The following is a 16,656-nucleotide window of genomic DNA, read 5'->3' as shown; positions in this document are numbered from 1 at the left end:
ATGAGTACATTTTAAACCAGTTTTAAGTAAACATTTTGTGAATGAGAAAGTATATAGAGTCAAGCTGATAACAGAGAGCAGAGCTCAGAAATCTCCAGGCCTCTGTCTATAACAGTATTGTCACATATTTTATCTATCTGAATGCTACTCTAATTTTTAGGATGGAATATCCATTGATCACAAACCATTATATATTTTTACAAGATAAGAAATTATGTCAGGCATATGATATTTTAGACTCAAATTTCCAGTGAATAGTGTACATATATTTTAGCTTACTTTAAATAGATGGATAGATTGTAAATAACTTAAAAACTCATTTGCCTTGTTACATTTCTGCAGTATTCCTTGAGGCATATGAGAACTCGAAGGAAAGACAAAGTCACCAAGACTTCCTCAGTATTTTCCCACCAGACTGATTGAGAACTTAACAAGTAATCAGCTACTCCCCTATCTACTATCTTATTCAAAGTTATGTGATTCTATGAAATATTAGAGATGAGTACAAGAGAATTTATAAGGGACATATTTTAGGGAAGTTAGGCAAACAGCCATCCCCTCAAAAGTCAGCAAAATAATGCAAATCCAGGAGTCCCAAGGCCTTGGAGTGAAATGTGAGACATGTTTGTCACAGTGGAGTTCTGGGACCTATCGTCTGGATCAGCCGGGTCGAGCAAGGTGGAATAAATCGGGAAAGGTACATTGGAGCGCCCAAAGATAGATTTTAATGTTCACAGAGACCTCATGGTCTGAGGGGCTGCTTCCAAAGCCCCAGGGCCATGGTTAACTTCACAATGTATAGGGGTACCCGAGGGCAGAGGTCCAATATCGAATGTGGACCAGGGACATGACTTATTATGGAATGACCCCACCAGCATCCCCCCAGCACCCTGCCTCCCAAGGCCTCAGGTTTATTCCCTCTGTGTCAGGAGCCCAGCCCAAGCTAATTCAGTTCCCACACATATTAGCTGGAAAAGAGGTGGAAAATAAGATATTCCGCTGTACAGGATGCAACAAGATCTTGTCTGAGTGCTCTTGCAGGGTGGAATTCCTGCTGGTGCATTCAACAGGCATAGGGCTTCGAGACACAGGCCAAGGGCTGTGTCAGGGAGACAGACTGATTTGAGCCAAATTATAAATGTAAGACCTGGGGCAGGCTCTCTGCCCTTGTATAAGTTTTAGGACTAAAGTACAAATGGAAGAGGTAAAACAGGACAGATGAAGCTCTTCCTCTCATGCCCTGAAGAGGCAAGTGATGAAAAAGAATGACCAAATCTCTCCCCTTTCTACACACCTGCCAATAGAAGTGTGATGCTCATTAACACAGCAGGTGCAAAATTTGTTAATGAACAACCCCACCCTGAACATTTGCCACTAGACAGACTCTACCTGCTCTGCCAAAAGTCCTTCCCCTGGTAATGCAGATAAGAGCTTTAGAAGAAAGCAAGCCCATGAATATAGAGTTTTCAAGCCAGTTTACACGTTTAGGTGGAGGTGACTGTGATATCTAGGAGCTAAAGATATGTATTAAAGTCCTGCCTGTAGCATCTCATGTACATAATGAAAACAACTGCTTCATGAGATAATAAGGCATTAATAGATGCAGGGTACACAGATTTCAAGAGCACATTAAAGAGCTATCTTAAAAGAAACCATATGAGAATAGTCAAGTATAAAATATGTTAGAATTGACAAAGATTGGGCATTTGTGTTGAAAGCAAATTGGTTAAAGAAATTTTACCATTTTCTATTTTCTATAGGTTGTCTATAAAAAAGAGTGCATTTTTTTTTTCTTATCTTTTCCTTCCTTTGCTACAAACCCATAGAGTGTCTGAAGCTACAGAGTCTGTCCCTGTAGGTATGTATCTCTTTCTCACTCTCTCCCTCTGTCCATATAAATGTGTGTGTGCAATCACAAGTATCAAACTAAATACTTAACCATGCAATGATGAAATATGTGCAGTTATTTACATAAGCACCACTGCTCACATATTTAGAAATCAATTTTACTTGGCACATCTTTGGGAAGTTAAACCATCCAGAAAGCAGGGTGATTTCAGCTGGATTGTTACAATGAAATTCCCTGTTTACTGCTGAATGTACAGATCTTTTCAGTTCATCATGAGCACTACCTGACCAATTTACCATAGTATCATTACTTTAGAAATTTTTTTTTTTCAGGAAATTTCAGTGGTAATTCAAAGAGAATAATGTTCATGACAAAAATGCAAATACAGGTTTATACGACATAGATTCCTGTATCTCTCCTTTTGGTTCCTTGATTTATGAGATTGCATGCGTGCATCCAGCAGTTTTCACAGTCCAGTTTTACTGAGGAGAAAAAACCTTCCCTCCTTATCCAAAAACATTAATACCTAAGCCTCCCTCCAACTCCAGTGTTGAAATTCTACCACCCTAGAGGAGTGTTGAGCTCACACACTCTAAGTTGCTAATTTTCCCCCACAGTGAATATGGTGCATGACCCCTTTATTCTCACATCATCACCTGTAAAACAGGACGATATGTAAATTTTTGACTGCTCTTGAACTAATGCATTCTTACCATGATGGAAAGGGAACACTAAATTTAACATTTTCTTTTGCTACCAAGACTTTAAAATATGCCAGTGAGGGAATTTTCCTTGAGGAGTGAAAGAAGGGATCTTACATTCATATAGACTTTTCTAAAATACAGATGGTGAATTCCACTTGGCAAATGTAAAATAAGCTGCATGGCTGCATAAACTTGTGTATGACAGTCAGATAAAAGAGAATATTTATGGTGCTGACTTTGATGGCTTATACTGTTAAATTGCGTGTCTGTCCTCTGTAAGATAATATTTTTCAGTAAATAACTGCAAAGTAAACTTATCTTCATCCTTCAGAATGTGCTTTAAAATCTTCCTTTGTTGCAGTGCCTACAAGAAGCTTGACGACAGTCGTTAGGATGCTGATGATCTGAGACTATTGACTGTCAGGCTGACTGGCATTGTCAAAGTGTTCCTCATTCCACCAGTCTGTCCTTTTCCATCTGTTGCATCTCACTTCCTATGGCACTCCTAAGAGCAGGGACAGATTCTATATTTTCAGACATATAGCACTGAGGACAATTGTAGCTACTAAAGAAAAACAGGAAAAGAAGGGAAAAAAAAGATATTGTCAGCTAAAATCCAAGAAATCTTTGTGGGACAAAAAAAAAAAATAATTAAAAATTACATAGAAAGTCAACAGAGAGACAGGGACATTATCATTCTTGGAATAGCAGAGAAAAATAACTACCTGGCTGATTTTTTTTGTGATATATTTAGTTCACTTACATAAAGAGAAACTTCTTTTTGTGTCACTTATTTGAGAGTGTTTGAGGCCAGCATGACCCCTGGTAATATCTTCATTCTCCATCAGCAGAGAAGGATGACCAAGCACTTGACTGGGATAAGTGGCTATTAACCTGCTAGGAAGAAAGCACTGACAATCAAAGTGCTGCACTGTAGCTGCCTGGTTTGCAATCTCTAATACAGGAGTGGGAGGCTGAAGCTGACATTCCAGTGCAGAAACATTGCTTGTCTGTGCTATGCAGAAACTCATTTCATGTGCTGGATCCATCCTACGGATCCATCCTATTAGGTCTTTCTTCTCACTGAGGAGAAATGGATAAGTAACATGACTGAGCTAATATTGCTTCTGCAAATATCTTTGCAACTGTCCTCTGTGAAAACATCTGTGAAAACATGTGTCCTCCTCTGATTCAAATCCACACTACAAGCAGCTCAGTTCAGATGCTGGCACGGTAGAGGCCAGACTGCCAGTCCTTCCAGAGGCACAAGAGCATCATGTGCAGAAATATGACATTTTTCCTACTGACCTTTCTGCAAAGCAAAAAGCACCATAGGACTACATCTTGACTGTCAAATCCATTCTAACTTGATCAGTTAAATCAAATTTAAATCAAAATTAAATCAAACAAATAAAGCTGGAAATGAGGAACACATTTGCATAGCATGTGATACTCCATTAATGTGAACACTATTTGAAAATTAAGTCAATGACAATTTGTTAAAGCTTTTGTTGAGAGATAAACCCTACCCTCAAACCTTTGATTTTTAAATTCTACTTACCTGAAACCATTTATTCATGGGCATATGATATTGACTCTGACTTTTAACTTACTTCAGTGCTATTACTATTGTAAGGAACCCTTTTGGGTTAGTGTTCCTTTAGTTGTCAATTCACAATTTTTTCTCAAATAATAGGGCTCCTTTTTATTACTGGACATAAGAGGATGATTTCTTTGTTGCTAGACAACTGATGTAAATTAATTACTTTTTAATTGGCTAATTGGATTTTTGTTGATGAATTATTATGGCAGTAGTAGAGGATTTTTTTTTTGGCAGCAGAACAACATATTTTTGCTTTCATTTAGATGTGAGAAATGAGGAATATAAGGTGTCTTGTAGACATTTGAAATGGTGGCAGTGAGGTCAGTGTTTGAGGCAGTGTAAATTATTAATTATTAATATGTGGGGTCTGACTCTCTGCCTCTCAAGCTGTAGGCAGTTCTGGTTACTTTGACAATAATTCACAAGCAAGATTCCCATCCTACTTTGCCATGATACATGATATTTTGAGATTCTACAACACTCAGAAAAATTATTTGAAACTCCCCAAGACAAATGAAATTGCACTATGGTTTATCCCCAGCATGTTCCCCAGAATTTTCCCTCATTCCTCCACCAACAGGATCGGGGAGAAATCAGCAGTGGGAGAGCTGCAAAGCAAGTGGTTTGAGATATAGACAGTTTATATTATGGAAAGCAAAAGCCTCGCACACAAGCAAAGCAACACAAGGAATGAATTCACTGCGTCCCGCGGCTGAGCAGGTGTTCAGCCATTTCCAGCAGAGCAGGTCCCCATCCACTAATGGTGACTTGGGAGGTCAAACCCCATCAGTCCAAGCATTCCCCCTTTCCTTGCTCTTCCCCCAACTTTATACACTGGCATTACACTGTAATGCCACATGGGCTGGAATATCCCTCTGGTCAGCTTGGGGTCAGCTGTCCTGGCTGTGTCCAGCCTCTGCCACCACCAGGCTGGCAGTGTAAAAATCAGGAAAGGCCTTGGGTCAGTGCAATCCCAGTTTAACAGCAACAACAACAACATCATCATCATCATCATCATCATCATCATCATCATCATCATCATCATCATCAACAACAACAACAACAACAACAACAACAACTTCTTTATAATATAAATTCTGTGTTCAGAAAAAATCTGAAACACAGCCTGTACCTGCCACTCTGAATAAAATTATATCTACCCCAGATAAAACCAATAAAAATTGTTAACTCCCAACCCATTTGCCTGATAAATAATATTTTGAAAAATCTATATAATTATGGGGTTTTACTCCTGAATTTTCAAGAAGAGATAACCTGACTAAAGCACAAAATAAAGATGCAATTTTATGATAAAATATAGCTAAATGTGCAAAGAAAGTAAATAAATTTCTACCTGATTATTACTATATCAAAACACTCGATTTAATTTTGTGACAAAAAGCAATTTGATTTTCACAGTTTTGGGAACCAAATTTTTTGCCATGTCTGTCTTGAAAAATGGTGTTATCATATTAATTTAATTTAATAAGACAACAAAGAGGACAGAAGGGCAGTATGGCTGAACAGGGAGCTTGCTGTGGAACCTGAGGAAAAGGAAATCGTATAATCTCAGAAAGTGAGGTCAGGCTTCATGGGAAGATGATGGAGCCATTCAACTTGATGGCATTTTCAACTTGGATGAAATGATGGCATTTCCAAAACAGTAAAGTCAACAGAAGTAATTCTGAAACTAAGAAGTAACAGCTCAACTCATTCATAGTTTAAAATGAAAAGTTTTTATGGGTGGTATCCAGCTATAATAATCCAGTGATGAGAAGACTGAGGAAGCAATATTTATGAGGAAACCAGGAGAAAACCAGGAAACATCCAAAATAATCATTCATAAACAGTAAAAACACCGATTCAAAGAGAGTGTACACAGTTCTTTTATAGACATAGCTTTGAAAGAAAAACAAAACAAATGCCATAAGAAAAATTACTAAGGTGTAAGAAAAAAATGAAACAGGCAGCTGGAAATTCAAGAATTATTATATATTATATATACCACAGTATGAAATTTCTTCCAATTACTTGATCAAAAATTATGAGGTAGCTACCAAGACACTAACTGTATGTGAGTATTTTACCTCCCAAAGACTCAAAAATCAGGCCAGATTCTCTCTTGCATTACACCTCATTTACAACATCCAAGTTGCTGAAAGCTTCCACTATATCAGCTTCTAGAAATACTCTGAAAGAGAAGGAATATATGCAATGGTATTGAGGCATTCTAAGGGCTTCTTGTCACCTCAGCTCATGGGCTGTAACTTGAAGGAAGGAATATGTAGTATTTTGGTGCAAGAGGCAGCCTTGGACCATCAGCTCCAAAAATTACCTTCTCTTACTGCTGCAGGTGACTGAACATATTTTTCTATTTTCCCAAGAACACAGAAGTCTTTATGACATCCTTTTAGATGAAAAAAATATTAGTATTTCAGGTGAATGCCTTTGGCTGAAGTTAAAAATAGAAATCAAAGAAAAAAAAAGAAGGAAAAATATCTTAGTAACACTGCTTTATTATAGGAACAGAATAAATGAAATGCCTGTCTATATGTGGAAAGAGCACATAATAATTCAGGAAGGGACATTACAAAGTACTGCTATAACACTTTGGCTTCCCTAGAGCTTCAGTAAGGGCACAGTATTTTCCTCCTGGACAAAACATGAATTTTGTTTCAAATCTTTTTGCACACTATGTCCCACTCTAAAAATCTTTCTTCTTCAACCAGTTGGGTGTGTTTGAGGGCTGCTGAATAATTTTGGAATCAGAAAAAGTTTACAGGGCCACAAGCAGTGGTGGAAGACAATATTCAGATGAAAGGTATCTACACTTACACGATAATATTCAGCATGCCTTCATGATTTTGCTCTGCCCACTCAAAGGATGATTCTAAACCAGTAGTGAAGTTCTGTTTTCAAACTGCTATGAACCATTAGCATGGAGATGTTTAGAAGAATTCCCCCACTTATAATACAAGAGTCTGATTAAGAAGCAACAGATTAATTATAACAATTAATTCCAAGCTGACTTGGAAACCTAAGAAATCATAACAGAATCACAAAGATTTATAAGCAAAACTAATAAGGCAGGCTGGCAACACTTGCTTTATATAATAGTTTTAATTCTATTACTTCAAATATAATGACCATATAGAATGCATTAACAATATAAGAGCAGTTAGGATGCTTCAGTTTACCTGTACTTGAATATTAAATATTATTCACTATGATGGGAACAGCTTGACTTTGGTAAGTGAGCAGTAAATTCCCTCAGATTGTTGCTTTGGCTTCCTGTGTGAAGTTAGACTGGTTTGACATTAGAGAACCATTAAACCACAACATCCTCTTTGTACAGAAAGTCTCTACCATGGACTCCTGTTGGGCAGCTGGAGTATTCACTGTGCCAGTTGACTCAAGATATTGTAGTTGCACCAATGCACTCAGGTACTGCATCAAACCCTTTTGAGGCAGTAATTTCACTTCCTCTATTCAAAGTGTGAGAACGTGTAACCACAAAGTGAAGCAAAAGTCTAATTTGCAAACATCAGCTCTTCATTATTCCTCAGATACCTCTGGGGCTGCTGCAGCTTCTCAGTGTTAGAGGGCTGGTGACTATCAGAAGGTGATAAACTGATGGAACTGTTGTTTTCATGGGAGGCATCCTCTTAGGTGTAAGATAGAATAGTTTTTCCCTCTTAACATTTGACAGCCCCAAGAAAAGGTTTCAGAATTATCAAATTCGGGTTATGTTATCCATCCCATGGAAGAGGAACGAATACATAAATCAACATCTACTTTCACCAGAATTTGTATTACCTTTTTTAATTATGGGTCAGTCACTGTGTTCTAAATTGACCTACTGAGATCATGTCCATCTTTCACTGATTTTGGGGTACCTACTGAGCAACTGAGCTATGTGCCACTTCTGTTTTAGGTGCTACAAAATCCTGGGAGAACAGAAGGAATTTGGACTGTTTCTTTAAATTAGGTTGTGCTATGTTGCATAGAATAAAATTCAGGAGGAGGTGACATAGAACTAAGGAGAGAGAAGTGTAACCAATCATCTTGTCGTAGATGCTACTGACTTGCAGCAATGCTAAATATATGTCTCAGTCAGCTGGGTTCTAGATCTAATTATATACTCCATCCAAAAATTGCAGCCTTTTTATCTGGACTAAAAGGGCTAGACTGACAAAGTTAGAGAAAGCTTTTAAGGAAGAACAGACAGCAAAAAACCACCAAACAACAAAACATAAAACATTCCACCCAAAACAACAAAAAACCTACACCCCCCTCCCCCAACCAACCAACTATATAAACCCTAAAACCCACCAAGACCCTCATCAAACATTATAAAACATATAAAATCATTATAGAATTCTAGCTTCCCTTTAATGATTGACAGCAATATGACCAATATATTAAAAATAGAATTGATCTTCTACAATAAAGACAATTGTATTTTTCTACGGTTACAATTTGGGACGGCAAAATAATGATGTGAGGATAAAATAAGGATATGAGACTCTGAGCCTTCAGGGGAGGGCATATAGCAAAGATTCATTAGAAACACACTCCTTTTATACAGCACTTTGGTACAATGGGTATGATTGACCATTTAGAGCAACACCCCTTGACTTGCTTTTTCCAAGGAAATAACAAGTTAGAAAAACACCACCTTTTGCTAATAGTTTTTCACCTTTAGAGGAATGTTTGGATTCTTCCTTATGATTTCCCAGGCCAGAGTGAGAAACTTGTGTACTTGACTTTCGCACAGGCTCAAGCTAGTGCCTGAAGCCTGAAAATCTCTTATTTCACCACTGTTAAATGTTCCTACACTTTTATCTTCTAAAATTTTAACTTTTCTCATCTAGATAATAGAATGTCAGTCTGTACCAGTCTTCAGTCACATTGGTAGTTTTCCTAGAGTGCAGTGGAAATTCTTAACTTTTTCAAGTTGACAATTATTTATACACCAAGAACAGCACGAAAAGGGAGGAAAAAATCTTTCTGCATGAAAGACACTAATATGGCACTATTTAAATGAGTAACATAGAGTACGTAGGTTTTTACCAGCAAGATAGAAAAGGTTTAATATTACACTTCTATTCTTGTCAGATAAGTGATACTGTTTAATTTACAAAGACACATTTCAGAGATAGCACATTGAGCCCTAAAAAACGTAGATTAATCATCATTGATGTGACAGAGGCAGTCAATTCATTTTTGGAGATTTTTAATACTTTGAAATTTGGGAAAGAAGCCTCTTTTCAAAGAAGCAAGCAAACAAGGTAAAGGATTTATTTTTAACTAAAAATTCTTAAAAGGCTATATAGCTATATAGGTTAGATTTCTCACACCCTTTAAGCACTACTCTCATGGATACTCAGGATGCAGGAAACAGTTCAACTTTCCCAAAGTGAAGGTGGTCAATCTTACTTAATTCTTACTAGAAATTTTCCATTTTTCTACAGCACAACACATATCTCATCATATGGATCGTGGTGTTCACCCTTCATTGGCTGCTTTCCCTTCGGCAGCTTATTACTAGACTGGATATAAGCATCTACCTTTTTAATGAGAAAAAAATAATCTTAATATCTATAAATAATTTATCTGCATCTGACCAAAAGAACACACGAAATGTCTCTGATGTACATCTGCTTTCAGATCAACTGGTAGAGCTGGCATACAGTCAAGGTTTTTTTCCTTGGTTGGACAGTTAGTTCAAACAAATTGCTAGTTCATATAAAGGCACTCCAAGGCTGTAATATTCATGGTCTTTCTGTGCAGTGGCTGTGGTGATGTCAGTATAAAACATGTTTAACAATCAACAGGCAATCCATTCTGTACCATGTTTTTGTATGGAAAGGTACCTATTGAAGAACTGAGAGGAAATAGGATTTAATAATAAAGGAAATCTGTAGCAATGTGCTACGACCAGGTCCCTAAGGCTGCCTGTGCATTCAGGTCTGGGGCATGATGCCACTAGAAAGCTGACGAGAAGGATGTCATTGGGACGGGTTCTTGTTTGGGTATCCAAAAGCTTTATTGCCTCCAGGGGGGTTTAGGGACAAGGATAGGCTGAGGGTCCAGGGCTGTATACGGGCAAGAAGGGGCGGATCAGCTGGTGAAGGTTCAATGGGAATAGGTAAAAGTGGTGCAGAGGTGGGGTTAGGGCCAGGAGCAAACAATAGGAAAACAGGGAGACCAAACAAAGACCAGTAGGAATCAGAGGAAGGGAGCACATCCTGGGGATTAACCATAAATGGCAAACAGGGGCAGAAGAGGGATTACATCAATTTGATGAAACAACAGTACATCGGACCTTGAGAACTCTTTACATGTGTCAGCAAAGGTCCATGGGAAGAAGGCTCTTCTCACCACAACATCGAGGGGTGTCTCTCCTTTCCTGCTTTGGCCCCTCCAGGGCTGAGGTCTCTGTATGACAAACCCATGGGCCTCCACAGAAATCCTGTAGTGAAGAGAGTTACTGCTGGAACAATTCGTCTTTAGCACCACTGAGAATTTCAGCTCTATCAAAAGTTCACTATCACACTAAACTCACATGACTTTGTGAAAAGATCTGGTCAAAAATGAGGATTCAAAAAGAAAACAAGTCTTTCATTGTCTGAAAAATTTCTGACTGTTTATATTGAAGTCTTATGACAACTTTGAAAGCCAAGAAAAAAAGCCTTTTTTATTTCAGACATTTTTCTTTCAGCTGTCTTAAAGCAAAGACTATGTTAATAGCTGATCTACCAGCACTGACTGCCTGAATATACACTTTCTGTGAGAGTTTGTAATCTCTTGAGGGTAATTTATACAGAAGGCTTGCCAGAAATCCTTATGACTATCTTCTTTGTGTTTACATCATTTTGAGTTATTATTCTTATACCTTTGCTCCCTCTAGCAGGCAAGCAATACACCATAGAGATGTTTAAGCACCACCTGTCTTTCTAGGTTCAGTGTTCATTATTTACTGCAGGCTTCCAAAGTACATAGCAATGTAGGCATAATTATAGAGAAATATCTATTAAATGTCAAACTCCATTGACAGATACAACAAAAAATAAGATAAAGGTGTTTAGGCTGTGAGAGAAAGAGAAGAAAGCATTTTTATTGACATAGGAAACGTTGAAAGAGCTGGTCTAAATACTGGTATAAATACTTGCCATGGTCATTCTCTTCCTGTCTTTTTTATGCTTCTTCATTCCTTTGATCAGCCTCTCACATTTGTTTATCTGTGTATAATCACACTGTATACTTTCAAATGCAATTTGTGTGAACCACACATTTGCTTTGGGAGAAACACGGGGGACTGTGTCAGGGTTTAGGAATGGTATTCCCAAATTTACTACTCTAAAACCACACTGCTTGCTCACTTCTTCCCTCTGCAACTGGAAGTGCAATGGTCAAAGACAATATTGAGATAAGAGCAATTTCCTGGAAACAGTAGTGAGATAACAGTATCAGAAAAAAAGTCAACAAAAAAAAGGTATAAAACATAGAAGCTATTCACAGAGAAATCCCCTGAGAATAAACAAATACCACACGGCTTTGCATGCTATGGCTTTTTCCCCACCAGAAGGAGCAGTCTCCTTTGAAGGTGGGTGAGAGTTCCCTGGGTTTGTCTTTGCTTGAGGCAGGACTAATCCAAACTGTCTTCCCTAACACATTTCTCAGATGCACCACAGGGACTTTATCCTCTTCTGCAGTCTATGGAGGTTTTGACTGGGAAGTGTCATCTCATTTGATGTTGACCAGCAAGGCAACAAAAAATTTAGCCTTTGCTAAATGTAGTTCCCATTGCTTTCAGGGTGGTTTTCCATTGTTTTTCAGCAGTCCATTCAATTTTCCTAGAGACTGGTGCTGGATAGGGAATAATATAAACCCTGTATTATACTTAATCCTGTGCTCTCTGGCCCAGGTGTCTATGGGCTGTTTCTGAAATGAGTTCCACTGTCAGAATCAATTCTCTTGGGGGAGCCATGTCTCCAGGGGACTTGCTTCTCAAGGCACAGCATGGTGTTCCAGGCAGTGGTGTGAGGCACAGGGTTTGTCTTCAGCCATCCAGTGCTTGTTTTCCCATTGTCAACACATTTACACTTTCCTTGGCAGGTCTGCAGAGTGTGATGTGACCAATCTGCCAGGACTCCCTTATTCATGTTTCAACCATCATCTCCCATACCACAGAGGCTTTAATCACTTGGTGTACTTGATTGCAGCACATGTTTTGCAGTTATGAATAACTGAGAGATGATGTCCATGGTTAAGCCCACCCCTTGATCAGAAGCCCACTGAATGTTGTATCTCTTCCCTGAAGATCAGAGGGTTCATGGGCTCACTTAGTGAAAAATAATTCATCACTTTGCTGCCAGACCAGGTCCTCATGTTAATCTTGGCAGCCCAATCTACCTGTCCAGTGCTGTGAGGTTCTTCAGTAGCCCAATTCTAAGGTACATGTGAATCTGTATGATGTACTTTTACAGCCAGATTCTCTACCAAGGCAGCATTGTCTTGCCACAATCCACCAGCTCAGAAGGGTCACCTCTGCACTGCCACCCCACAGAACATTTCCCATCATACACAGGTCAGTGTAGAGGTAGAGTGCAGGCATTTCCTTTGTTCACCTACATTCAAAACCAGCTTTTACCTCTGAACCTGATTCTATCAACCTTTTCTCTTGGTAGCTTCTGTGACTCATCATGTAAGACTCCCTACAGCAGCTTTCCACTTTTTATATAGCCCTATAATTTGGCAGAAAATGACAGTGAAAAGAGGCTATCACTCTTCATTTTCTGATAGCTGGTTATATGGTGGGGCTCCTCAGTACATGTCACCCTTTCCTCCTCCTGTGATGATGATAGTCCAAATCTTTGCCATTGGACCAGTTTGTGGTGTCTTCCAAGCTCCCTGCATGATTGGGATTTCCTGTCCAGGTTTGCTCTGTGATCAGAGTGTTCCACTTACTGCACATCTCATCAGTGGTGTGGTGTATAGAGAGCACTTTCTCTTTGAACAATCACTCCAGCACTGGTAGCTAGGGTGCCAGGAGGAGCTGTGCTTCAGTGCCAATCACTTCTGAGGCAGTTTGAGCCCTTTCACAGGTTGCCAGGATCTCTTTTTCAGTCAGGGTATGGCTGACTTCAGATCCTCTGTAAGGCCAACTCCAGAAGCCCAGGAGTCATTATCGGTGATGAAGGGAGACAGGGACAACTGACTCTGTGATTGATCAGAATCTAATTTTACTGTGGGCTACATGAGCTTATATACCGTTCTCGGAAAGCTAATAATTTTTTACTAAAATGGTTGAGTTAAACATCATACAAACATACAAGCATACATGCATATTTCAACACTGATTCAATCTTCTCCCTGTAGCCAGGCTTGATTCAATCTCCTTAGCTCTATTTGTTCCTGCCAAGGCATCCTGGCTATCAGATCTTTTAGTCCAAGGTACTTTCTGATTTCACCATAAGTCATCCTCAAGGTACTTCTTTCCAGAGTGTCCAGGAAGGACCACTCTTCCTGGCTGCAGCACAGAGCAAATTTTTCACAACTTGTCCTGTCCTGACTGGCCCAAGCCATACAGTTAGAACAACTTCCTCTTTAATTTGTTCAAAAGCTTGTTGTTGTTCAAGACCCCACCCAAAATCATTCTTCATTCAGTCAGTCTTTCAGGTCACTTTATGTGGTTTACCATCTACCTGTGTTCTGGAATATGCATCCTCCAAGCCTAAGGATTCTATTAAATCATCATAAATTTGAAAGCTTTGATAAGTAAGCATTGTTTATATGTCTTCCATAGCCAAGGTTATTTTATCCTTTAGAAACAGTGGTGATTTTGTTTTGAAGACTTGGTTAATATAAAGTATTGAAGTCTCACACTTTTTTTTGTATATTTTTAAATCAGGACAGCAGGCAAAGAAGGCTTTTGGTGTGAAACTGTTAACCTTAACCAGAAGATCTAGTGCTATGACAGGACTAAGTCATTTAAACTTTTGATTGTGGCAGAGTGGGTCTTTCCCTGAGTATTCCAAAACCAGAAGAGTTTTTATAGTAATACATCATATTTTATTTCAATAGATATTAAAATAGTAATTTTTTTAGACTACAGAAAATAGTGTAAGTATAAAAAAGGATTTAAAAGTGTCTTACTGCTACCACTATTTCATTGCAAGGCACTTACATTTTTCAAGATTCTTTTTCTCAGTCTCTGCTCACTGACTGTAAATTGTAACTCAGGTTATTGCCGAACTTGTTGTTTCTTCAAGTCCCTAGGAAACATCTCTCTTTTAACATTACAGAATGTTCATACTGGGTCATGCTCAAAGCATGTTTTTATTTTACTTGCCTAAAGGCAATAGGCTTAGAAAAAATACTCAAGAATAGGGGAAGCATGTGGTGGTATTTACCCCATATGCAACCCAAGCTCCAGTCACATGTAATACTGGGACTTCCAGAAATAACTTCTCTATATTCAGCAACTCTCAAATGACTTTTCTGCTATGCATTTGAACTCTTGAACCCCATTGTAAACTGCCAGCATTTACAGCTTCCTGCAAGAAAAGAATTCCTCAGGTTCACCATAACTGTGAAGATCTGTGTCCTTTGTTTAGTTTCCCACAAATTGCAAGCTCTGTTTAGTATTGTCTGTGAGAATAGAATACTGGAAAAGGATTGTGGCCTATTCTTCACTTGCCCCTTTAAAAATTGATAGTCCTAGTGTACTTTGTTGCTCCTCATGAAGACATTATTCCAAACCTTTGGTTATCCTTGCTGATTTTTGCTCATCTTTTTCAGTTCTGTTACACGGTTTCTAAGGGAACAACATACAAGATGGAGTGAACTATAGATTTTCATGGTAACTTACATTCCTTTGTAGTTTGCTTCTTTTCTTGAGTAATTCCTGGCATTATTTTTGTTTTTTTCTCCTGCTGATTAAGCACTAAGTTGAGTTTATAATAGTTGCTTGAAAATACCAAGGTCTCACACGAGCAGTTATGGTTTGCTCAGATAATGTTAAATAGGAAATTCAGGCTGTTTTTATCTGCGTGAATCGGTTCTCAATTACCTATGCTAAATTTAATCTATTTTGTTGCCTTCTGAAATCCACATGTTTCTCATAAGTTTGTCCCCACATACAATTACAAATCAGTTTGTCATTCTTTGGCTTTTCTAGGTAATTTGTGACTCAGCTAAGCAGCACAGAAAAGTCTGGAGCTGCTTACAGGCTTTAAGAGTCCTTGTTGAACTAACTTACACCTTTCATGTACTGAGGTTGACTTCATTTACCAGATGTCCTTTCTTCATTTCATACTTAGGCTCCATCAGCAAAAGAGTCAAACTAACCAAAACCATTCCATAGATTCACATGACATAATTTCTTCTTACAAAGAACAAATTATTATGTTGGCTCTTTCCCTAAATATTTGACTCCATGTACATTACTTCTATCCTTCATCCAATGTTGATATCAGGGCATCTACAGCTTAACTATACATGAGATCCCTTCAATCTCTCCAATAACCCTTTCAAAAACTGCCAGCACTTCAGCCTCATTCCCTTCCTTGAGTATGAAAGGAATTTAGCACAAGACTGCATGCTACAGTCATCACTCACTTCTCCTTACCCCCACTCTTCTGTAAATCTATTGAGCAATTTGCGTGTTCTCCAGTGAAAATTGTTAGCATTTACCTTGGCCATGTACTGCTCCAAATCAGTCATGCAGCATCAGGCTGTCCAAGCAATAGCCATCTTTCTCTGCCTGTTGGCACTGCCTTTCTCTCTGGAAGCTTCTCTTCCCCTCAGGCGTACTCAGGTAATCACTGGGAATGAGGAATCATCTCCCTGGCCAGGAACACCCATGTGCTCTAATGATGCTGAGCTTGGCCTTGCAAACTGTCTACATAAAATAAATCAGAAGCAAATGGTTTGCTGCCCAATTACAGGTGGTGTTTGGTGTTCTTAATCATTCAAGCCAGCTCCTTGGGAAGGAATACAATAGAATATGTAAGTCATGTGAGGCTCACCTGATTGATTTGTATCTGTCTAACAACCTGAACAGGAATTCAGAGGAACAAGAACAATGTCCAATCCTTTCTAAAATGAGGCATTTCTCTTCTATGTTTTTTTTTATTGTCTTTCTACTCTTCAAGTACAACCTCCTATTGGCAGTGTGTTTTACCTTCCAGGCCTTTGGAAATGTTCTCGGGTATTCAAATGACACTTGAAATTTCTGTGCACAAGTCTGAATCAAAATGACGCAAGGATTAAGTGGAGATGTGTGTTTTTGAGGCTATCCAAAACAGCTGTTACTTTGTTGTTAGTTAGGTGTCCTGGTTTAGGGCAAATCTGGGAGAAAACCCCCAAATGGGGTCCCTCCAGAAAGCAAATTCAAGTGGCCCCTCCCCCAGCTGGTTCAGGAAAATATTTCCTTGGAGAAAAGTGGAAAAGATTGTTTATTTAACTAGCAAAGTATCCACAAGCATAAAAAA

This window comes from Parus major, chromosome Z (assembly GCF_001522545.3).
Source record: "Parus major isolate Abel chromosome Z, Parus_major1.1, whole genome shotgun sequence".
Lineage (NCBI taxonomy): Eukaryota > Metazoa > Chordata > Aves > Passeriformes > Paridae > Parus > Parus major.
Note: the sequence above shows the minus strand (reverse complement) of the source record.